The following is an 11,144-nucleotide window of genomic DNA, read 5'->3' as shown; positions in this document are numbered from 1 at the left end:
TCTCTTCTTTACATTAGCGTTTGGGGTGTGGCAGGCAGCTGTCCCCTGTTTGAACTTTAGGGACCCCTTTGGGCCTCATCTTTATATGTATCCAGCTGACAGGAGGGTAAAGAGAGTATGGGGAAGGCACCAGACCCTGAAACACAGTTTCTACTTTCTTCCTCTTCACAGTAACTATGCATTTGGTCAGACATAGATGAAATGGGCTAGGAGGTATGGTTGCATTGTTGATATAAAAGGAAAAATAAAGAAAGAATGATTGAGGATTGGGAGGTGTCAGACAGGCAGTATGTGAGTGACTGTGGTTGGATGTGATGAGCACTTGTTGGGAGGGGTGGCAGGAAGCTAAGGAATATGGGGGAGGTGGTGATTGACAGGGAGGCGATGTGTGAGCTTATTTTTTGTCATTTTCATCTGCTCAGGAGAGAGCCTCTTTGGACTATCTTGTCATTCCATATCCAACATCACATAATATTTTGGCTGATCCTGCTGCCCGCCCCGCTCCCCGTTTTATGTTAGGCAATTGGAAAAATGAAAACAAATTTAAAGAGAAACATGTCATTCTCTGAAAGAGTCAGCCCATTATGTGTAATTGATTGAGACGGTAGGAGCCCGTCTGCTCTGCTTTCTGAAAAATTTCCCTGGAACTCTGACTCTAGCCGGAGTGAAGCTCTCAGAGCAGGAAATGAGTCAAACCCTGCTGGGGTCGGTCTCTCCTTCTCAGCAGTGGCTTTGGGAGAGAGAACAGCCTTCAGAATGTTTGTTGGGCATATTTGTCCACAAGGAACTGTCCCTGAAGATGGTTCTGCAGTCTTTCATTTGAGCGCAATGAAATAAAGCAGAATTAATGCTGTTAACAGCAAACCTATCTCATGCCACATGATTGGGGCTGAGCACTGAACTGGTGTCTACCTGGGTCACACCACTGTAGCAGCCTCTACACAGGAGCCGCAAAGCCGTGTGTGATTTTGGACGAGTTGCTTTGTAGAAAGGATCCTAGTAACAGCTATCGCGCAAGCTTGCTATGAGGCTTCAACAGGACAGCCTATGGGAAAGCCCTTTGCCCAGAAGAGATGCCCCATGAAGGTGAATTCCTCCCCTTCCTCCCTTTTTTTCCTCCCTTCCCTCCCTCCCTCCTCCCTTCCCTCTCAGGGTAGAGCTCAGATCTACTGGAGAGGACTGTGAAGATCTAGACCAGCGGTTCTCAACCTGTGGGTCGCGACCCCTTTGGCGGTCGAAGGACCCTTTCACAGGGGTCGCCTAAGACCATCCTGCATATCAGATATTTACATTACGATTCATAACAGTAGCAACATTGCAGCTATGAAGTAGCAATGAAAATAATTGTATGGTTGGGTCACAACATGAGGAACTGTATTTAAAGGGCCAGAAGGTTGAGAACCACTGGTCTAGACCACGGTGAAACAGACTTGCACTTCTACAGGGAAGGAGAGAAAGTGAAACAACAGGACAAGGGGCAGGTAACAAGCGAGGGGATGCAGCTGGAAGTGCCCTCCCAGAAAAAGGGAGAAAACGGTTTTGCGGTGAGAAAGTGCTCTTTGCCACTGGAGAATCTGAGGCTTGAAGGGGTCAAAGAAAGATATGAATTACACGCCTGCTCCAACCAGCCCCTGCAGCTGAACACGGCCTCCCGGCTGAGTCAGCCTCACATTTGGTCTGGTTAAGGTCTGACCAGCAGAGAACTATAGGGGAGCAAGCCCCTGTCATTGGACACTTATGCCAGTAGCTCAGATTGAATGGAGGTGAAGGCCTTAGGCTCCTCTTGGCTTCTGCTCTGGTGCCTGCAATCTCGCTGGCTGGCCACCGTGACACGGAGGCTGGGGCTGGGACAGCAGTCTCCCTCCGTGTTCTGTACATGGAGTCCTTTCTCCTACATGACTTTATTTCTCTTGCTCTCACTCTTCCCCCTTGGAATGCTGGCTTCATCGTCCAGCCACATCCTCCGATGTCCTGCCTCTTAGTTACCTGGATTATTGCTCTCATTCCCTCACTCCACACTTGGCTCTGTGTGCCACACGCTCTCGGCGAGGAACCCATCTTCCCGGACAGGCAGGCTCTGAACTAACTAAACCCACCCCCACCACCACTAGAGGAGAGGGCTTTTGACCCTCTGTCCTTATCTGTGTTCTGCAGAAGACAGTTCTGCCCCCAGTTACAAGCAGTCTCCCAAGGGTGCTGATGATGCCAGAGGGAATGGGGAGGCCAGAGGATGCTTCAAGCCAGTGACAGTGTCCAGGCTCTTGTCATCATGTAAGAAAGAATTTGAGGGCGAGGCAGCTAGATTCAGTAAAGCAAGGACATTTATTAAGGCGAAAGTACACATTCAGATGCAGGAATGCAGGTGGACTCCAGAAGTGTGCCGCCCCACAGAGTTTGGGGGCTAGGTTTTTTGTGTGTTTTTTTTTTTCCATTGTTTAACGCGTATATTTTTAAAAAATTTCTTTATTGATTGTATATGTGTCCTTATCCCCACATTACCCCCCCTAACCCCCGCTCATGCCCTCACCCCCTGTTGTCTGTGTCTATTGGTTAGGCCTATATGCATGCATACATGTCCCTTGGTTGATCTCTCCCCTTCCCCCAACCCTTCCCTACCTTCCCTCTGAGGTTTGACGGTCCGATCAATGCTTCTCTGTCTCTGTATCTGTTTTTGTTCATCAGTTTATGTTGTTCATTATATTCCATAAATGAGTGAAATCATGTGATACTCATCTTTCTCTGACTGGCTTATTTCGCTTAGCATAATGCTCTCCAGTTCCATTTATACTGTTGCAAATGGTAAGAACTCTTTCTTTTTTATTGCAGCATAGTATTCCATTGTGTAGATGTAACACAGTTTTCTAATCCACTCATCTACTGATGGGCACTTAGGCTGTTTCCAAATCTTAGCTATGGTGAATTGTGCTGCTATGAACATAGGGATGCATATATCCTTTCTGATTGGTGTTTCTAGTTTCTTGGGATATATTCCTAGAAGTGGGATCACTGGGTCAAATGGGAGTTCCATTTTTAGTTTTTTGAGGAAACTCCATACTGTTTTCCACAGTGGCTGCACCAGTCTGCATTGCCACCAGCAGTGCAGGAGGGTTCCTTTTTCTCTGCATCCTTGCCAGCACTTGTCATTTGTTGATTTGTTGATGATAGCTATTCTGACAGGTATGGGATGGTACCTCATTGTCGTTTTGATTTGCATCTTTCGAATAATTAGTGACTTTGAGCATGTTTTCATATGTCTCTTGGCCTTCCTTCTGTCTTCTTTCAAAAAGTATCTACTTAGGTCCTTTGCCCATTTTTTGAATGGGTTGTTTATCTTCCTTTCGTTAAGTTGTATGAGTTCCCCATAAATGTTGGAGATTAAACCCTTATTGGTGATAACATTGGCAAAGGGCAAAGTTTGGGCGGTCCAGGGTGGAGCTGGGGCAGGGTAGGCAAAGTACCTCCTTCACAACAGGAGGAGGGATTTCCCCCCCTTATTTGGTTTTGATCAGAAGTGGCATGGCATTATGGGTACCGGTCTATTTGCAATGCTAATGATATTATAATGGCATTACAATTAGCTGTAGGTTATTCTTTAGTCTGGGTGCCTAGCTGGGCTGGACAGGATTGGTTTTTTTTGTCTCTGGCTTCCTGCAAGCCTGTTTCCTGCTTTTGTACAGAGGGGAGGGAGGAGGTTGCCTGGTACCTTAATCTAGCTCTCCTGCCTCACAGAGAAGATGCATCTGAGGCCCCTCTTATGTCTCCCTAGAGGGAAGCACTTCCTGATGGGCTCCCAGAGGAGCCCAGAGTCCCTCAAAGCCAGCCAGCAAGAGCAGGAAGATCTCAAGTAGAATGGCTTATGGCTGCTTTAAAAGAGATTTCTGTTCCTTTGGGGTGGTAGATGCTGCTTCGGAGAACCGGAGTGGAAAACTCTATTCTCAGATCTTACCCTGAAATCCTTCTTCTCTAGTGACCTGGCCTGGAGATGCCTGAAGTCAGGTGGACAGCGTCCTGCAGGGGATGGGCAGATGTATAAAACAATGCAAAGGTGAAACCATTTTCCTGAGGGATTTACTAGAGACTGTTTGCATGATGGCCAACAGGGAAAACCAGGAAATCAGGGCATTGATTAAAACCAAAGAGTCTCTCAAGAGTCATTTATGTACAAGAGCCTGAGGCCATTGTATCTGTTTGAAATGCTTCACTTGGCAGGAGGGTTTTTTTTTATGTTTTTTTATTTTTTTTTATATATTTTATTGGTTTTTTACAGAGAGGAAGGGAGAGGGATAGAGAGTTAGAAACATCGATGAGAGAGAAACATCGATCAGCTGCCTCCTGCACACTCCCTACTGGGGATGTGCCCGCAACCAAGGTACATGCCCTTGACCAGAATCGAACCCGGGACCCTTCAGTCCGCAGGCCGAGGCTCTATCCACTGAGCCAAACCGGTTAGGGCGGCAGGAGGGTTTTATAACCCCGGGCTAGGCATCGTTGGCTCTGCCCATGGGACAATACTAGTGTCCCGTGAGGGGTGGGTGGGTTAAGCCAGTCCTCTTGTCCCACCCTTTCCATCTCATCACCTGTCCCTTCCAGGTCATTCTGAGAAAGAAAGGAAGATGGGAAATATTGGCACCTGTGTTTGTTTCCTAGGGCTGCAATAACAAAAAGCTACAATGAAAATTTATTTTCTCATGGTTTTGGATGCCAGAAGTCCAAAATCAAGGTATCGGCAGGATCCCACTCCCTCTGAAAATCACAGGGGGGAAACCTTTCTTTCTTCTTCCATCTTCTGGTGGTTCCGCACCTGCCTGGGCTTGGAGCAGTGTAACGGATACCTTTTCCATCTTCACCCCGTCTTCTCCAGGTTATTTCCTCTTCTCTTCAGAGGACACTTCTCACTGAGTGTAAGGCCCACTTGCCCTAGTCCAGAATGATTTTATCTCGAGATTCCTAACTTGATTATATCTGCAAAGAACGCCCTCCCCCCACTTTTTTTTTCAAATGAGGTCACATTTTCAGGTTGGAGTCTTTTACCAGGCTTGGTTCTTTATTATTCCAGAAATCAACGAGAGTTACAATACTACTGACAAAATATATGAAGTCTCTCCTTTTTCTTTTTCTTTTTAACAAGCAGTGCCCACATAGCCTGTAAATATATTAATCAACAACATTTTCTCCATTCACTTGATTTTTTGTTTTGTTTTGTTTTTTTTTTTTATTAGTTAAGGTATTACAAATGTGTCCTCATCCACTTGATTTTTTTTAAGAGACCTAGAATTGGCTTTTTCTGTGTTGCTCCAACTGAATTTTAATTTCTTGTCAAAGACAACATTCGCATAACAGGCAAAAGTAAACGCGATTGTCTTAGTGCCTGTCATCGTCAAAGGTGATGCGTGTCAGTGGTGGAGAGGCAGAGAGGAGTGGTGGGAGCCATCCGTCCTTTCTCTGCCATCCACATGCGGATGGAGCTTTGGTGCCTTTGGTGCATTTGCAGCAATATATTTCCATCCATGGTTCTGCCTTCCGAACGTGCATTTAAAAAGAATCTTTGTTGCCGAAACCGGTTTAGCTCAGTGGATAGAGCGTTGGCTTGCGGACTGAAGGGTCCCAGGTTCGATTCCGGTCAAGGGCATGTACCTGGGCTGCGGGCACATCCCCAGTGGGGATGTGCAGGAGGCAGCTGATCGATGTTTCTCTCTCATCGATGTTTCTAACTCTCTATCTCTCTCCCTTCCTCTCTGTAAAAAATCAATAAAATATATTTTAAAAAAAAGAATCTTTGTTAAGAAAGATTGGTCATTTATACAACGATGCTCAAATCAAGGGTAAATTCTTGGAGCCTCCCATTGTAGGGTTCTCACTGTGTTGGAATTATGTTTTATTGATAATTATTTGAAATAAGTTAATATCTTAGAGCATAGTAATCTTTTTTTTTTTAAATATATTTTATTGATTTTTCACAGAGAGGAAGGGAGAGGGATAGAGAGTTAGAAACATCGATGAGAGAGAAACATCGATCAGCTGCCTCCTGCACATCTCCCACTGGGGATGTGCCCGCAACCCAGGCACATGCCCTTGACCGGAATCGAACCTGGGACCCTTCAGTCCGCAAGCCGACGCTCTATCCACTGAGCCAAACCGGTTTCGGCCATAGTAATCTTTTTAGGTGGATATATAGTGGATGGTAATAAAATTTGGTCAAAAACAAGTAAACATAGGAAATAGAGAAATAAATAATAATATAAAATTTAAATATGACTGCTACAAACTTTTCAAGTAATCAGCAAGAAACACACACACAACAAAATAAGAAGATACCACTTACTGAGAGATAAAATAATTTTAAAAAGCAAAAAAAATTCGAAATAGGACACATTAAAAGAAGACTCTCAGATTGAATCACATAAGGTATACTATACATATGAGGCATGCCACAGAAGTGATTGTGGAAGGATAACATGAAAAAGAATAGGCAAAGGAATCAAAGCAATAAGAGACAAATGCAGATAAAAGATCCAAATCTTAATATCTCATAGGTTTCCATTCAAACCAAAAGCATTCAGTGAGAAGAAAAAAAAAGAGCACTTTATAATGGTTAATAGTTATACTCCAAAATATAAATTTAACATTTCTGAATATCTGTACACCAAAGAACAAAGCATCAACCTTCATAAAGTAAAATATAAAAGGAATACAAGAAGTAACGGATGGGAGCACGTCATTAGATGGAGACTGTAGTTCACCTTTCTCGGTCCACGACAGTTTAAGTAGGTTAGACATATGTAAGGCTATAGAAACCTACGTTCCTAAAATAATATACATTGAACTCTAAGCAAAACAAAAACAAAAACAGAGTCTATGTAATGTCATAAAAATTGACTATGTACTAGGCCACAGAAAATCAAGTAAGTCCCCAAAATAGAAAGGCACAGACAATAGTCTGATCACAACCCAACAAAACTAAAAATTCACGATTGAAGTAGGAAAAAGTCAATGTAGGGAAATTAATTTTGTTCAGAGAGTTGGACACACAATGCAGTGTGCAGATGATGTTTTATTGAATTGTACACTTGACACCTGTATGGTTTTGCAAACCAATGTCACCAATAAATTCAATAAAAAAATAACAACTGGAAATGAAAATAATAGATCTGGAAGTTAGAAATGATTTTTCCTAAAGAACTCTGTTAAAACCTCAATTTAAAACATCAGAACATTTCAAGAAATGTTAATAATAACATTCCATTCCATAGCCAGTTTTTCTCAGTGGTTAGAGCATTGGCCCACAGGCTGAGGATCGTGGGTTCGATTCTGGTCAAGGCCACATACTCAATCCCCAGCCTAGGAAAGGGTATATTCAGAAGGCAACCAATTGATGTCTCTCTCTCTCCCATTCCTCCCTCCCTTCCACTATCTCTAAAAACCAATGGAAAAAATATCCTCGGGTGAGGATTAAAAAAAATAAAATAGTAACACCCCGTATTAGAAGTTATGAAAACAGCTAAAACAATGTTTAGAGGAAAACTTGGGGTGCTAAATGCGTATGTCAATAACTAAAAAAGAATTAGCTTCAATCTATCTGAAATTATCCAAATTATTTGTTACTGTCTTTCTCCTCCAAGTAGAATGAGTGCTTAATGCAAGCAACGCCATTCCTTGCTGCACGGAAGCATCCTGCAAAGGTTGGGCCAGCACACGGGGTCTCACAGGTGTTCGGGTGGGGCTGGGCTGAGGTGGTTGCCCCTGCGGAAGCCCAGGCTGGGCTGGGGATGGAGAAGGTTAAATAACAAAATGGTCCAGCAATAGTCCTGAATTTTAAAAGCACAGTATTTACAATGCCATTTAAATTTTTTTTAAAAAAATGCAAATTCTGAAGCATGATGATTAGTAAATATTTTTGAAATTAAAAATAATGAATCCAAAGCCTCAATACAAACATTTTCCATAACAACAACAGGTTTCACGAGGGGAAAATCCGTTCATTGTTGTAGGTAACCAGTGGTTTATGCCTGCAGAGTGCTTCCCTGCTCAAGCACCCTTTCCTATTGGTGCACACAAATTCATGAGTTGGGTTTTTTCCTTCCTTCTTTTTTTCTCTTTCTCATTCATTTCTCTCCTTTCTTTGCATAAAATGAGGAATAGATTCAGAGCACAGGACTAAAGTGCTCTGGCTCTCAGTCTGAACTGTTCATGATTCCATCCAATTGACAGATGGACACTGTATGTGGGAAGGCACTTCCATAAATGCCCTGGATTTGTAATGGGCGGCTACAGGACAGGGGGGTGTGTATCTATTCGTCTGTGTGTGGGTGGGCGTAAGACATCATGGGTCTTTCCTTCTTTCATAAATGCCACTACTACGGCCCACGAATTCTCCTGGGATGTATTAAATAATGACAAAATCACAACACCTACCCTTTATTGAACCATCCTCTGGGGATATGTACTCTTTTATCATGACAACAATCCCGTGAAGGACAGAAGACATAAGTTCAATGATGTGCTTGAGGTTGTAGGTTGCCATGAATAAACCGATAAACTGAAACAACCCACGCTGACCCTCTGGCCATAGTGGCTGGGCTTGGAGTTGCAGACCTTAGCAAAGTCACTGCCGGTGAGAGAAATGCAAAGGCTCTTGCAAATATTTCCTGCTCTTCAAAAACACTTCCGCTCACTTGCTGATGCTGGAAGTTTCTAAAAACACACTTGTGTTTTTAGAGCAGCTTTAAGGTCACAGCAAAATCGAGTGGAAAATACAGAGATTTCCCATGTATTACCCTACACTCTCAGCTTCTCCCACTATCGACATCCCCCATCAGAGGGGCCATTTGTTAAAACTGATGAGCCTGCGTTGACACATCACAGTTGCCCAAAGTCCACAGTTCAGGTTCACTCTCAGTTTGTACATTTGCTGGGTTTGGATAAGTGTATAACGACATAGGTATCCACCATTGTAATATCCTACAGAGGAGTTTTACTGCCCTATGTGCTCTGCCTGTTCCTCCCTCCCTTCCCTCTACCCCTGGCAACCGCTAATCTTTGTAGTGTCTCCATAGACTTGCCTTTTCCAGAATGTCATAAGGTTGGGAAAATATGATATTTAGCCTCCTAGAATGGCTTCCTTCTACTTAGCGATATGCATTTAAGTTCCCTCCATGTATATTCATGGTTTGATAAGCTCATTTCTTTTTAGCATGAATAGTCCCACCCTAGCTGGTTTGGCTCAGTGGACAGAGCGTCGGCCCACGGACTGAAGCGTCCTGAGTTTGATTCTGGTCAAGGGCATGTACCTCGGTTGCAGGCTTGATCCTGGCCCTGGCCAGGGTGTATGTGGGAGGCAACTAATCGATGTGTCTCTCTCACAATAATGTTTTTCTCTCTGTGTCTCTCCTCCTCCATTCTCCTCTCTCTAAAAATCAGTGAAAAATTACCCTCATGTGAGGATTAACAACAATAACAAAAATATTCCCTTGTTTGGACGGACCACAGTTTGTTTCTCTGTTCATCTACTGAAGAGCATCTTGGTTGCCTCCAAGTTTGGCAATTATGAATAAAGCTGCCATAAGCATCTGTGTGCAGGGTTTTGTGTAGACACCAGTGTTCGAATCAGTACATAACTGTGGCTCTTTGAAATACATTTCCTACTCTCTTTGTGCTTTTATGCTGTATCTCTATTTTTTCTGAGATAGTTGTTTTATTTTTTTTAAGTGGCTTAATTATTTGCAAGGTAACACTTTCAGAAAGTACAAGAGCCTTTCCATTTCTGAGAATAGCGTAATGATGTCATTCATAAATTACAACTTGGCTGAGTATAGAATTCTTTCTCCTCAGGAGGTATGCAATTCTCTCCTTCAAAATTGCATGGAATTTAGTATTTAGTGCAGTAAAGAATAAATTTGGTTCTATCCTGACTTTTTTTTTCCTTTCCTCTATCAGTGTCTTCTTCTCTGGTGAAAAACAAGACTTTTTTCCCCTTATTATTATCAAGGTCATCTGATATTTGACAACCCATTTCCTAGTAAAGATTCCACATTTTCTTTAGCGTAGGCAACTTTTATTCCATTATTTCTTTAATTTTACGCGTCTTTGTGCCAATTTCATCCTCCTGTGCTACACAGATCATGAGTGTTGAATCTCCTGGATCATTTTCTATAGATCATTTTGTTCATCATGAAGTCACCTGTAACGTTTTCCTCTGAGTGCTGGGACCATGTTTTGTGCTCAGTTTTTATCAGCTTCTTGGTTTCCTTCACTACCCAACTTGCTAGTGACCGCCTCTGCATTGTTTCTTAAAATGTGGAAGTTCAGCGTATTATCCCAAACCAAGTTTTCCTGATATTGGATTTTTTTTCCTAACATTTTCTTCCCACCATGTCTGGAATCTGGAGCCTAATTGGAAATATGGACTACAAAGTTCATATTTACCCCAATTCCTTAGCTCTACCCCCTTTTCTATGTAAGTAAATCTAAGTAGTAAATCTTTCATCTGGTGCTTTTTATTAGTTTATCCTTGCATACAAGAGCAGAAAGGAAGGTCGGAGCCACGCTAAAGAACCTTGAAAGTAGCGATGCAGACCTTCCCCACATCTTCTTGCTCTGTCTTCAGGAAGACTTCCAGGCCAATAATAACTTCAGAGAGAGCTCTACAGCCTTCAACCCTGGGACACTTCTTGAATCAGGGTCCATTTTCTTCTCTCCTATAGCCCACTCTTGCTTCCCACCAGTACCTCTTCTAGCTTAGAATTCTGCTAGTCATTTGCACCCACTATCTCCAGTGAATTTTTCCTGCATGGATAGTAATAGGTAAGGGCTTGCCATCCCCTTGCCCATTTCCCTACTCTCCAGAATGAATTTCCAAAATATGAGTAGCACCCTTTTCAGGATCCAAGGATCTCTATTACATATTCTCAGTCACTTCAATGGACGTGGGCTAGAGAGAAGAGCACAATAAGCGTAATAAAACTATTACCCCAAGTGGAAATCCCGAGGGTCCCTTGTACTGGAGGAGCTCTATAATGAATTAGATGTTCCACAAAATGTTAAGCTCTCTCTCTAACCAAATAGCAGCATCCCTGGGCCATGATTCTGGGATTCTGTGCAGAGATTATCTGCACTGCACAGAATAAGCCTCTAAAATAACGTGGTCC

This window comes from Myotis nattereri, assembly GCF_964212035.1.
Source record: "Myotis nattereri genome assembly, chromosome: 11".
In the NCBI taxonomy this organism is placed as follows: Eukaryota; Metazoa; Chordata; class Mammalia; order Chiroptera; family Vespertilionidae; genus Myotis; species Myotis nattereri.
This window is presented reverse-complemented; position numbering follows the sequence as displayed.